This window comes from Macaca fascicularis, chromosome 11, assembly GCF_037993035.2.
Source record: "Macaca fascicularis isolate 582-1 chromosome 11, T2T-MFA8v1.1".
NCBI lineage: Eukaryota > Metazoa > Chordata > Mammalia > Primates > Cercopithecidae > Macaca > Macaca fascicularis.
Window position 1 is genome coordinate 53,653,915 of NC_088385.1, and position 10,612 is coordinate 53,664,526.

Below are 10,612 nucleotides of genomic sequence, written 5' to 3' on the forward strand. Positions count from 1 at the left end.
CTATTAGATAAATTTCAACTGTGGTTAATTATTGGGTAGTGAAATTGAGTTTAAATTTTCTTATAGTTCTGAATTTGTGCTTATTTTACAATAAATGAACAGTAATTACAAATTTTTAAAGACTTTTGGAAAACCTTTTGGAAAGAAATTATTGCTGCTCTTGTGAGAACCATCAACAGATATTGTTTCAGTCCTTCCACTCTGAGAAGTATGCAAGGTATGGTCATAGAAACTATGTGGGCTATGAAAAAGTGCACATGAAGGTTATTCAAAGGGTTGGATTGTATAAGGCACCAGCATAACCTTGCCACAAACAGGTTTACTCTTATGAAACAAATATATCTAGGTGGGTTCCTCTTTTACTAAATATTTTCCTATTGACACAGCTTTACTCATCAATGTTTAATTGCTTTGTATAATTTGCATTAAGCACTATAACATTATGCTACACAATTCTTCAACCCATAACAAGACTTGAACCTGCAATAATGTCATTCCCAAGAAAGATGACACAGGATTTTTGTACGGGTACCTCCACAGAGCATGGTGGTTAAGGAGGTTCTGTCATAGGCTCTGAGAAATTAGGAGGCAGAAATTAGGAGGCAAACCCTAGGTCATGATGGAAGTATGCATCCAGCAGAATAGAAAAGGGTCGTTATGGCCTTCAACTGCAGACATTAACAAGTGTCTTCTAACCTGCTTCATTCCTGGCATGTGGGAACAGAACCTTGAAGATCTGGATTCAAGTTAAGCCTCTTGAATGTTAAATATGTAAGCATGTAAAAATCTGGAATCCTTTATAGATTATTACATTTTAAAGCTGATCATTTACACAGAGCATTAAATTAAACAGGCACACTCTTTATATATAAACAAACAAACAAACTCTCTAGTGATTTATTTTCTCACCATGTAATTTCAATTTCTGATGGATTTTGGTGCACATATTGCATCATTTATACAAAAATTTCACTTAAAGGTGGCCATAAATTTTAAGCTGCAGGTGAACTATCAGGAGAATAGGTGGAAGTCATTTACAAAATTGGAATGAGCCCAAGACATGATGGAAAAACCCAAGCTTCTATAGATGCTTTCCAGAATTTTTAGGGTTCAGGATGATCATGTTTAATTCCCAAAGCTGCAATTCCTAGCAGCATAGAAACTCTCAAATATGCAGAAGGAAGTGATTCAGAACTGAAAGAGGATACGTCATCTGATGAGTGGTCAGAATTAAGCCTAATGTCAGTAGGTGGCATGCATGCCTTCAATTATTTGACATACGCTTACTGAGCACCTGCTCAGTAAATCATAGGGCCCAAAGATAATTTCCTGGAGGAATGTGTGACTCAAGGCTACTTGGTCTGCCTGTGTCCTTCCTCTTTAGCTCATAAGCACTCTACATGTGCAAAGTCAAGTTTCAGTGAACGTCAAGGGGAACAGTGAGAAAAGAAGTGAGAAAGGTGCAACAGCGTGAGAGTGTGTGTGTGTGTGTGTGTGTGTGTGTGTGTGTGTGTGTGTGTGTAATGGAGAGAGAGGTGCCAGCAAAATTTAGCTTTCCCTTCTTTCCAGGTCTCTTTGCTTCAGGAGCTGGGGAAGTGTTGCAGTCATCTCCTTTTCCCTTTTTAGCTCTTCTTCAGTCCCCACCCCCTCAAATAACCTCTGGAGCTTGGAATGATTTATCTGATTAATTGTTCTCAGGATAACCATGTGGGCATAAGAGGAAAGCAGGTTTCTGATGCTACTGTGGCCTCCTAGCAACGGACACAATCAATGCTCATTGGTTTGGGATGTTAGGCTGCAACCGTCTTTAGGGAGCTGTATATTTTCCATATGTGTTGAGAAGTATAGCAAGTCTAAGAGAATTAATTGAGAGAATTTGGTTATCCTACTTTCTGGCTTGCGAAGGGTTAACTTTCTAAATTCCAAAATCCTTTTTGTGTCTCCTCTCATTAAAATTATAAAATAATTCATTTCATTTTTTTGTCTTAGCAAATAGAGCATTTTGACTATAACACAAGATGTTGTGGTTGATTAACATGGTTCATACTGTAAAGAACTAAAGATGTCAAAGGATGTTGACATTAAACACACCTTAGAAGTTGTTATGATTTTTCACTTGTAATTTTTTCCATAACATTAGACTATTGACTCTGAAAGACAAAAATCTGATTACTCGAAGATTTTTTTTTTTAGATTGTGATTATTCTAGACTTACTGCACTGTTCATGAACCTTTAGTAAAGTTGATGCATAAGTGTTTTCTGGAATTCAAAAAATAAATGATTCTTGGACAAAGAAAGATTCAAAATACTTTTCCTCATTTTTCCGGTCAAAATATTTTTTTTGTTTTAGATCAGATCATTGAAAAATATCCCACAAGTTATAAAGATTAATAAAACTGGAGAAATATAGAAGTCTGATTATTGAAATGACATTGTCACATAAATTTCATTAAAGGAGCCATTAGGCTAAAGTGTTTTTATGTGTATTAAACTGTGCTATCTAAACTACCAGGGACTTTTTTTTTTTAAGCAGCCTAATTAAAAGAGAAATGGGTCAAGAGGAAGCTAATTAAGTAATTTATCGAAGGCTCAAGTATAAACAAGACAACAATTCGAGATTCTTATTTTGCAGATGGTATTTTTCACTGCTTCCTTCACTTCTTGGATGCTTCATATTTCACATTATTTTAAGAACAATTCACTCCCAGAGGATCATGGATGTACAGTCAGTTTGGTCTTGCTGAGTCAACATGTGCCTGTGTTCTCACAAATCTCCAGGCAACGTTCACTGACAAGACAGAGGGAGCTGTGCTCAGCATTTTCTTCAAATTGCTGTCTGAAAAATGCTGTGAAAATGATGTTCACTGTTGTTTGTTTCACCCATTCTCAGTACTGAGACGTCAAAATTACTATTTCTGAGTACAGCATGTGTTCTTATTAAAGATAAGTAAAGTGTTTTTAAGACTCAGCTAGGTGTTTCATTAAATGTGATATATGCAGCAACATATAAAGTATATCATTTATTCACCTTGAGATGCTATTAGGAATGTGCATTTGTGTGATGTCTAACTGATATCATATGGTGCACTAAAACAGGGCTTTTCTATTTAAGAACCATTTCACTATGGGTTTGGGGAAAGTTACGTATCTCAGGAAGTGTTTAGCTTCCAATAGCTTTTCCTCTCTTTTTTAAGTGCAGTAATATATCTTAAAAACATGTATGTATATGTATGCATGTGTGTGTGTATATAGACAGTAAATATATATACACACTATATATATACTGAAATGTTATGCAGCACATCACACTGTGTGTGTGTATATATATACACACAGTAAATACACACACACACACAGAGTAATGTGCTGTATAACATTTCAGTCAACAACAAACCACGTGTGAGACATTCGTTCCATTTTAATGGAGCTGAAAAATTCCTGTTGTCTAGTGACATCGTAGCCATCGTAATGTAGCATAATGCATTACTCACATATTCGTGGTCATGCTAGTGTAAACAAACCTACTGCGCTTCCAGCTGTATAAAAGTATAGCACATACAATTATGTACAGTACATGATACTCAATAATGATGATAAGCAACACAACTACTCTACTGGCTTATGTATTTGCTATACAGCTCTTCTTCAGTCCCCACCCCTTCAAATAACCTCTGGGGCTTGGAATGATTTATCTGATTAGCTGTTCTCACAATAACCATGTTAAACTATATGTTAAACCATTCTTTTTAACATCATTTTAGAGTTTACTCCCTCTACTCATGAAAAAAAAATTAACTGTAAGACAGCCTCAGGCAAGTCCTTCAGGAGGTGTTCCTGAAAGTACTGTAGAAGATGATAGCTTCATGTGTGTTATTACACCGAAGACCTTCCAGTGAGGCAAGCTGTAGAGGGTGGAGGTAGAAGACAGTGATATTGATGATCCTGACTTTGTATACGCCTAGACTGATGTGTATACTTGCATCTTAGTTCTTAGCAAAAAAAAGGTTAAAAAATTTTTTAAAAATAATTTTAAAAAGACATTTTAAAAATATAAAGAAGTGGCCGGGTGCTGTGGCTCATGCCTGTAATTCCAGCACTTTGGGAGGCCAAGGCAGGTGGATCACTTGAGTCCAAGAGTTTGAGACCAGTATAGGCAATACGGTGAAGCCTCATCTCTACAAAAAATACAAAAATTAGCCAGGCGTGGTGGTGCGCATCAGTAGTCCCAGCTACTGAGGAGGATGAGGCAGGAGGATTGCTGAGCCCTGGAGGTCGAGGCTGCAGTGAGCTGAGATCACACCACAACATTCCAGCCTGGGCAACAGAGACACACCCTGTCTCAAAAATAAATAAATATATAATAAAAAATAATAAATAAATACTGGACATGGGAATGCGAGAGACATCTGGTTGACCTTAGACATGAGAAGCTGAGAGCCAGCTTGTTGACCTTAGACATGGATATTTTATATATTTTTATATATGTACATGTACATATATGTGTATATATGTACATACACATATATACGAAGAAGCTTATGGAACAAGGCTAAAAGAAAGCAAATATTTTTGTCAACTCTACAGTATGTTTGTGCTTTAAGGTAAGTGGTATTACAAAAGATTTGTAATGTTAAAAAATGCAAAAGTTTAAATTAAAAATGCTACAGTAAGCTAAGGTTAATTTATTATTGAAGCAAGAAAAAATATTTTTTACGAATTCAGTGTAGGCTAAGTGCTCAGTCTTTAGAAAGTCTGCAGTAGTGTACAATAATACCCTAGACCTTCCTATTCACTCACTACTCACTCACAGTGGAGCTTGCAGGACTGGAAGATGCTCTGGGTGAGTCAGTGAGTGGTGAGTGAACATGAAGGCCTAGGGCATTACTGTACTTTCAATATTTATACCATTTAAATCTTTATACCATTACTTTAAACCTTTTATACCATACTTTTACTGTACCTTTTCTATGTTTAAATATGTTTAGATACATGAATACCCAGCACTGTGTTACAACTGCCTACAGTATTCAGTATAGTAGCATGCTGTATAGGTTTCTAGCCTAGGAGCCATAGACTTTACCATGTAGTTCAGGTGTATAGTAGGTAGGCTACACCATCTCGGTTTGTGCAAGTACTCTCTATGATGTTTGCACAATGACAAAATCACCTAGTGATGCATTCCCCAGAACGTATTCTTGTTATTAAGCAACACATACTATTGTGTGTGTATATAAATATATACACTCACACAGATATAGAAGAAGTAAATAGAATAAAATAAGATAGATATTATAAATACTTGGAGGTCATGCCACATGAGATTTCTTCCAATAAATGAGAAGTGAAATTGCCTCTGGCAGTTAAGTTTTAAATCAACACATTACTAAGATATGCAGTCAGTCCCCTTAAAGAAAAAGTATGGCTCCCAGGCCGTGGTGTACTGGTCATGAAAAGACAGGATGCGTAATTGACCAAGGGCTCTAGCTTCCGTGCTCTGAAATCATTCACCATGTTGTATTGAGGCCAGGCTTCCCGTGGGCTGCTCCCAGCCATAACTGAGTGCAACCGGAACACTAAGGCATTTCTGCAAGACAGGGCATTTCTACAGCCCACTTTGCCACAAGTGACCCTTCTTGCCCCACATCCTGCCCCCAGTGCCTTGATGAACCTTCCTCCAACTGTAAATGTCTAAGATGTTTCCTCCTGCCCTTCCCCTTTCTCCTTCGTTCAGGGTCAGGCTTGCATCATAGATCAAGGGCTATCCAAGCTTTCCTCAGCTCCTTCCTTTAATAAAATCCATGCATGTTTAATCCCATCTTGACACGTACTTCCTGGACTAACACACAGACCAAACTATAATTGTATGATTGATTAATACACTAATGTAGCTTAAAAATAAAACATGTTGCTCTCAGAAAGAGATTGGTCAGCTCTAGGAGTTGTGAAAAAGGATGACACACAAAGCTGAACCTGCTCAGCTCATGCCTCTCTGACAGAGGAGGTGACAGCAACGTACCAGCCCAAACACTATTCTTGTTTTTGCAATGGATATATCTGGTGCCATAAAATATTTAGTTCATCTAGTAACACACTTTGTTCTGAGTTCATGCTTTCCAGATGATGTTGAGTTGACTTTTTGACTTCCTCCTCGGCCTATCTCCAGGGAGCAATGTATTAGTTACATGGATGTAGCCCATGAGGGATTTCTTGGAAATTTGGAGAACTGCATTCTAGAGACTCAAAACTGTAACTGCTGAGTGGAGCATCTATGGGCAAGAGCAGAATCACTGAACACTTGAGGAGGGCTGCAGGATGGCCTGGTTTCTGTGAGAGTGATCTGGTAGGTTCTGCCGAGGAAAACTGGATGGTGTCTGGCATGTATTCAGCAAGTAATAAATGCTAGCAAGCACTTTTGTTATTGGATTATGGAAGGAATTGTCATCTAAAAGGAGAAACATTAAGTTTTCTTTAAAATATTATTATGTTAGTTTCCTAAGGCTGCCATACCAAAGTACCACAAACTAGATAACTTAAAGCAAAAGAAATCTATTCTCACTGTTTTGGGGGCTAGAAGTCTGAAAAGAAGACGTCAGCAAGGCTGGTGCCTTTCGGAGGCTCTGGGGGAGAATCGGTTCCATGTCTGTGTCCTGGCTTCTGGTGAACAAAGGCAGTGCTTGGTGTTCCTTGGCTTGTAGATGCATCACTCCAGTCTCTGCCTCCAGCTTCATGTGGCCTTCTGTTTGTGTATCTCTGTTTCTTCACATGGCTGTCTTCTCATAGAAACACTAGTCATATGGAATTAGGAGTCTACCTCACTCCACTATGACCTCATCTTAGCTTATTACATCTGCAAGGACCCTATTCCCATGTAAGGTCACATTCTGAGGTATTATGGGTTTGGATTTCAACATATTTTTGGCAGGACACACAATTCAACTCATATTGGACTTTATGACTCTATGAAATTACTCAAGAGAATAGCTTCATAATGCATAAGACATAAAAATTGGGTAATTCAAGACATTACAAACTTTATAGTTAATGTTTGTTCAAATTAACTTAAAGGAGGGGGTGGGTGTGAAAAAGAGGAGGAGGAGGGGCAACTTGTAGAAATGGAACCCAGAGAAGGAAGGGGCCCAAGAGAGCTCATAACTTATTTCTATAAAATAAAGAATTTCCTTGCTGTCTATGAGCACTTGGCCACTTTAGGTTGAGGACTGTGCTCTGAATTGTCTACTCATCTCACACCCCTGCCTAATTGTACACTCACATTTTGTCATACAGTCCATCTCCACACAGTTTCTTCTTTCATCTGGTCCCCCACAATCCCTCCAATCCTGCCTGGAGGCTAAAGCAAATGAAATATATTTACTGTTCTGTACATTTAGATAATAAAAGAACACTAAGTCTCCACATTCAAATTTCCTTGCAATGTTAGATTGCTTGCTCTAGTTTAGCCTATTAACTATGGGCAAAATACATTGAATATGTTTTCTCTATTTTGTGACATTAACTTTTGACTTTCAGCTAATCATTTAAATGTGTGCCACCAGAAAACACAGCTTCAAAACTGTCTCCGTGTTTACATTCCTCAGGGTTGAAGCATAGCAATTTGAAAGGATGCAGTTTAAGAATTAATATAGATAGACAAAAATTACAGAGGATTATAAAGAGGCCCCATGGTTTTGGGAACTATTCCCTGGCAATCCCTTGTGTTTGATTTTAAAAAAAAAGAAAAAAGGAAAAAAAGGAAAAAAAGCAAGGCAGATGTTGAGTTCTCTAAGCTATTCTGCATTTATGGAATTTTCCACTAGGTAATATGCATTCAGGTCACATACACAGTGAGATTTCCTGCAGTGACAGTACAGATAAAAAGGCTGTGCAACTTGGTGATAATTGTGCTCCATTTAAGCAAACCATCAACTGGTGCATTTTTACAGCAATTGTCTCAGAAGCATGAGAGATGCTTTTGTGTGCATGCTTTAAATATGGATTCATTGGCACCCAAAGAACAATAGGATGCATTATGAAATGCATCTTAATGAGAAATAAGCATTGGTAGGTCTTCTGAGTTCATGTTTCTATACCACTTTTAAGCCACTAATTAATTAATGGTATTTCTTTGGTCAAATTTAGAGGTAAATCTCTTCTCATTTTTATTTTATTTATTTATTTATTTATTTATTTTGAGATTGAATTTCACTCTGTCACCCATGCTGGAGTCCAGTGGCACAATCTCGGCTCACTGCAACCTCTGCCTCCCAGGTTCAAGCAATTCTCCTGCCTCTGCCTCCCAGCCTCCCAAGTAGCTGGGATTACAGGCATGCACCACAACGCCCGGCTAATATTTTTGTATTTTTAGTAGAGACTGGGTTTCTTCATATTGGCCAGGCTGGTCTCGAACTCCTGACCTTGTGATCCGCCTGCTTCAGCCTCCCAAAGTGCTGGAATTACAGGTGTGAGCCACCACATCCAGCCCCTCTTCCCATTTTCTAGGAGTTGCTTTCCCAGAGCCTGATAACATAATTTAAATATCCATTATTTCTACCAACTATTATTGGGTTAGTACAGAAGGTTTAGCATCTCCAACCCATTGAAGGAGAAGATGAGAAGGAAAAGGAATATTAAAGCAATCCATTTTTATTTTTTAGTTCAGTTTATAATCTAGAGTCAAGATGAATGATTGTGTACTGTCCATTAATATCTGTGCTTACCACTCCTAGTTGCTAAGCATCAATGTCATCTAACCTTTTGTGGAATATCTGTTGGATTTTTAAGTCTTTCTAGAAGATAATTTCCTTTGTTTGCAGCGTTGTGCTCATAGAAGTATTGTTTTTCAACCCACTGCATATCAGCAAATCTGCCTTGGGGCTGCATGAACATATGGGAACTGGCACAAATATGCCTGAACTGATGCACAGTAAGTCAGCCACTGCAGGGAAAGGATGGACATAACACTGAAGCTATCAAGCTTATTAAAAGTTTCTTGCAATAAACAAGATAAAAAATGTCCAACACAATTACATCCAAAGAAACTAGGGACGAGCCAGACTACTTCCTGAAAACATGCCTTTGCAAATAAAATTGATACTAAAATTTTATGTAAATTCTCAAAGCAGTTTTTTCCAATTCTGTGAAGGAAATCATTGGTAGCTTAATGGGTATGGCATTCGATCTATAAATTACCTTGGCCAGTACAGCCATTTTCACAATATTGACTCTTCCTATCCATGAGCATGGAATGTTCTTTCATTTGTTTGTGTCTTCTTCTATTTCAATAAGCAGTGGTTTGTAGTTCTCCTTGAAGAAGTCCTTTACATCCCTTGTAAGTTGGATTCCTAGGTATTTTATTCTCTTTGAAGCCATTGTGCATGGGAGTTCATTCATGATTTGGCTCTCTGTTTGTCTGTTACTGGTGTGTAAGAATGCTTGTGATTTTTGCACAGTGATTTTGTATCCTGATACTTTGCTGAAGTTGTTTGTCAGCTTAAGGAGATTTTGGGCTGAGACAATGGGGTTTTCTAAATATACAATCACATCATCTGCAAACAGGGACAATTTGACTTCTTCTTTTCCTAACTGAATACCCTTGATTTCTTTCTCTTGCCTAATTGCCCTAGCCAGAACTTCCAACACTATGTTGAATAGGAGTGGTGAGAGAGGGCATCCCTGTCTTGTGCCAGTTTTCAAAGGGAATGCTTCCAGTTTTTGCCCATTCAGTATGATATTGGCTGTGGGTTTGTCATAAATAGCTCTAATTATTTTGAGATATGCTCCATCAATACCGAATTTATTGAGAATTTTTAACATGAAGGGCTGTTGAATTTTGTCAAAGGCCTTTTCTGCATCTGTTGAGATAATCATGTGGTTTTTGTATTTGGTTCTGTTTATATGCTGGATTACATTTATTGATTTGCATATGTTGAACCAGCCTTGCATCCCAGGGATGAAGCCCACTTGATCATGGTGGATAAGCTTTTTGATGTGCTGCTGGATTTGGTTTGCCAGTATTTTGTTGAGGATTTTTGCATCCATGTTCATCAGGGATATTGGCCTAAATTCTCTTTTTTTGTTGTATCTCTGCCAGGCTTTGGTATCAGGATGATATTGGCCTCGTAAAATGAGTTAGGGAGGATTCCCTCTTTTTCTATTGATTGGAATAGTTTCAGAAGGAATCACACCAACTCCTCCTTGTACCTCTGGTAGAATTCGGCTGTGAATTCGTCTGGTCCTGGACGTTTTTGTTTGGTAGGCCATTAATTATTGCCTCAATTTCAGAGCCTGCTATTGGTCTCTTCAGGGATTCAACTTCTTCCTGGTTTAATCTTGGGAGAGTGTAAGTATCCAGGAAATTATCCATTTATTCTAGGTTTTCTAGTTTATTTGCACAGAGGTGTTTATAGTATTCTCTGATGGTAGTTTGTATTTCTGTGGGGTCAGTGGTGATATTCCCTTTATCATGTTTTATTGCATTTATTTGATTCTTCTCTCTTTTCTTCTTTATTAGTCTTGCTAGCGGTCTATCAATTTTGTTGATCTTTTCAAAAAACGAGTGCCTGGATTCATTGATTTTTTTGGAGGGTTTTTTGTGTCTCTCCTTCAGTTCTGCTC